This window comes from Quercus suber, unplaced genomic scaffold, assembly GCF_002906115.3.
Source record: "Quercus suber isolate HL8 unplaced genomic scaffold, Cork oak 2.0 scaffold_1020, whole genome shotgun sequence".
NCBI lineage: Eukaryota > Viridiplantae > Streptophyta > Magnoliopsida > Fagales > Fagaceae > Quercus > Quercus suber.
In genome coordinates, this window is record NW_027070431.1 from 100,966 (window position 1) to 105,201 (window position 4,236).

At 33.2% G+C, this 4,236-nt stretch overlaps 1 pseudogene; it reads right to left on the reverse strand.

Moving 5' to 3' along the window:
• Positions 1–271: 271 nt before the first annotated feature.
• On the reverse strand, positions 272–3,670 carry LOC111997938 (glucan endo-1,3-beta-glucosidase-like; annotated as a pseudogene).
• Positions 3,671–4,236: the final 566 nt, after the last annotated feature.

Here is a 4,236-nt window from a genome sequence, read left to right on the forward strand (position 1 = left end):
CCTACTGTTTGAGTAATATGTTTTCTTCTAAAAAAAAAGTTTAAAAAATATTTTTGGTTTTCAACGTATAACCTTTGTTTCAAAATTGTACTTATGTTTTAAAATGTTTCTTCCAAGTACTATCTACTAGCATATATACACCTTGTTTGATATACTCTCATAATAGAATGACTATTTATGTGAAATAATGATTTGATTACTTGGTTGTTTTTTTTTTTTATTACAAGTAAAAGTTGTTCCTTAAGGACATATACATTGTACTAAACATGCCTTAAGTGAAACTTAGTTGGCACTTGGGCTGCTTGGTAGGTGAGAAGAGGCCATAATGTTTCTCAGTTTCTGCAGGGCCCTTTTGGTCTTCATCAAACAAAGCGAATAAATAAGTTTCTAAAGGTCCAGGTCTCTTTGGAGTCCCATTCTTCACATGACTAATCAAATTCTTGTAGTAAGTGCCTGCATTATCAACTGTTGCTACACCATCATTTCCATCTGATGGCCAACCACTCTCCATTACAATAGTAGTCAATTTGGCTCCACCAATCTTCTCAAGAGCAGAATAGAGAACATCGACAATTGCATCAAAGAGATTTTGATACCCTAAGTTACCATCTTGTACTACAACCCCTGGTGAAGTAAGGCATATTTAAGCTTAATGTCTGTTGGGTCACCTATGTAGGCAAAATATGGGTACACATTCGCAAAAAGTGGTGCATTAGCGTTTACTAGGATGCTAACGATTGTCTTCATGTATGAACTTGCACTATCACTAAATGAGCCTGCAGATGGAGGGTAATGATTCCGAACAATGACATGTCTATTGCTGTTGAAACTTTGATTTGTAAATTAGAACCTGTAATTGCATTGTTCAAGTTCTGGATGGCTGGTCCAACATATTGGGCTAATGGATCACTGGGCTTTATTTCATCCCCTGCAGTAATGTAACTAATTTTGACATCAAGGACGTAAGGAATTATGTTTATCTGCACCTAAGTATTTGCAGCTGCAGGATTAGTAGCAAGGCCTTGATCGAAGGTCATCATTAACAACTCCAACAATGACCTCTATGTTTGATTCTTTTAGGGCTTGGAGGGTTGCTTGATTTGTATAAAAAAAAATTTCATTTTCCCCATGCCGTTTGTGTTATACAGGGCTATTACTTCAATTGCAGGTGGTAAATCATCAGCAACTGTTCCATAAATTACACCTATCAATTGTCCAGCTGCACAATAGTACCAAGATAACAAGTTAATTAATACCAAAGATAAATTTTTTTGAAGGAAGTGTATAGGTATTCAATGGAGCTACATCAAATAGAACCAAGATAACAAACAAGTTAATTAACACCAAAGGTAAATTTGTTTGATGGAAATCTATAGAAACCCAATGGATTAAAGTTATTTGGTGTTCTTAAGATAACTCACTGATCATATAATCTTATCTATTTGTTTTTTTTTTAGTCATATTATCAATAATTTAAATAGATACCAAACCTCTGGCTACATATTACTTAAGTTGTAAAATCTAATCTTTTTATTTTAAAAAGCACGGATAAAATTGTAAGAGTTCCATGGTGGAGTTATCCTAAAAACCCTAATAAAAGATTATAATTATTTGTGTAATAACTACAAAAAACTTAGTAAAAACCATAGTTAGTAATGTATGAGACAAAGTATGTACGATATAAAACATGTGTTTTATTCAGCTCAATTTTTGTTTTTGTTTTTTTCTGGGTGTGGTAAGAATATGACATAAAAATGGAAATTAAAAAAAAAAAAAAAATGTGATCCCCATATACCAAACCAACAATTCTTACTTTTAAAACCATTAAAAGAGCTACCCACAAAGAAAGAGAGAGGCATACCGAAGCCATGGGAGAAGGGGTCATTGCCAGAGTAGGATTTGATGTCTGAGATCAAGGAGGTGAAGAGATCAGTGTTGTTGTCGTTGTTGGCTTTGCAGAAGGGGAGGTGAACTTGTAAAACAGGCGTGTCTGATATATAAAGAAGAGCAAAAGGTTTTATTTAGCCACAAAAAAAAAAAAAAAAAAAAAAAAAAAAAGCACAACATTTAAATGTAGAACACAAATTTCTAGAAGGGGAGGTGAAATTGGACTCCAATTTCAGATTTGAATAAATCTAGACACTTGGCACAAAATTAGAACTCTAATTGGAATTGCAATTTGAGATTCTCTTTGCTTCACCTATTATTATTATTTTATTATGATATAGATAAGGAATGCCAATGTAGAAACCATCTTCTCCAAAAGGAAACAGTATCGGATACTGCATAGCCATAAATGACAGATGTAGATCACTAAGGCCCTGTTTGGATTTATTTTTTTGGTCACTCAATTTCCGTCACTCAATTTTCATCACTCATCACTCATCACTCATAACTCATCATTCATCACTCATCACTCATCACTTAATTTTTCACATCTGTTTGGCACCATCACTCACTTCTCATCACTCAATATTTTTTACACTATTTATGGGCCCCATTTCTGTCACTTGGTCAAATTTTTTTTTCTCCACTTTTCTTTCTTCCTTCTCTGTTATTCAATTCGTTCTTTTTTCATTTTTCTCCCATTTCACCTTTCTCATCTTAGATTTCTCATCCAAAACAAAATTAAACATGCATAAATATATTCCAAAACAAACCTAGATTTCTCAATCATATAAAATAATAAAAAAAAAAACTCAAATTTGCCCAGGCCATTGATGTTGATGTTGCTGTTGCTGCTGTTGTGGCTGTGGTGGGTTCCAGAGTTTTTAAGGAGCAGAACGTCAGAAACGATCGGTTGCTGCTGTTGCTGCTGTCGGAACTTAGGCACCTCGAAAATGGGCCAGCCATGGCCACTGCTGAGTCAAAACGATCGAACCTATAGCCACCGCTGCTGCTTCACGATTTCACAAACCCATATCACCGAACCAATGAAAGAAGAAAGGAAAAAAAAAAGTTCAAATCACTCGAACCCAGTGAAAGAATAAAGGAAAAAAAAAGAAAAAAAAGAAACCCAGATCACCGAACCCTGTGAAAGAAGAAGAAGAAGAAAAAAAAAAAGGAAAGAACACCGTGGAGACCGAACCTAGGAGAAGGAAAAAAAAAAAAAAAAAAAAAAAAAAGAAGAACACTGGGGAGACCGAACTCAAGAGACGAAAGGAAAAAATAAATAAATAAAAGGAAGAACAGGGAGACCAAACCTAGGAGAAGAAAGGAAAAAAAAAAGGAAGAACAAGGAGACCAAACCCAGGAAAAGAAAGGGAAGAAAAAAAAAAAAAAAAAGGTGCGGCTAGTACTATTTGTGGGTTCCTCATGTGTGTTTAATTACAAAAATGCCATTGAGTTATGAGTTATGGAAACTGAAAACAGCTAAAATGTGTTTTCAGTTTCCATAACTCATAACTCAAAAATCAGATAATTGAGTGATGAAAACAGAGTTATCGTTTGCCAAACAACCTTTTTGCTATGGGTCCTACCATTTTTGAGTTATGAGTTATAAAAATAGAGAATTGAGTTATGAAAATCATAAATCCAAACACCCCTTAATTCTTTGTTGTCCATCATTTTGAGTTTCTACTATAATACCTCTTTCTCCGTTTGTGTCTGTGAGGTCACCTACAATTAGTGCAGACTTTTGAAGAAGTTGGGGCGTTGTACTGCCTTGCATTTGTTTCTCTCCTGCCTTCGTCCTTCAATAATTCTTGGATCAATCTTCTCAAATTTTTTTATGCTTACTATATGATTATTATGATTATTATTATTATTATTATTCTTAGAGATACACTTACTTTATGATAACAATAAATTAGATTTAAGAATGAATTAGAGATAAGAATGACTTAGAGTCCTAATTAATCTAATATCCATTTAGAAATTATAGGAGAAGTAAAATTATATTTTTTTTTTGTTAAAATCTAAAAATTTAATAAAATTTCTACAATTTGGTGAAGTCCCGTGACGTAACCACAATGTCTAAACCCAACTTTTATTATATATAATATTATATATCCTAGGTATTTGTTTAGCATGTTTTTGGGCTGTAAGGGTTGTGTTTTTAAATTCGTGTATGTTTTTAAGTTGGGAATTTATCCTAGGTGGCCTAGTAGGAGACATTCTAGGAGTTAACTTTCTCTTATCTCTGGCTAATATATATAGTATTAGATTAAATTAGATGAAAAATGCTAAATACTCTTTTTTTGTCTAAGTGTGTGTATGAAAGAATATATTAAACAT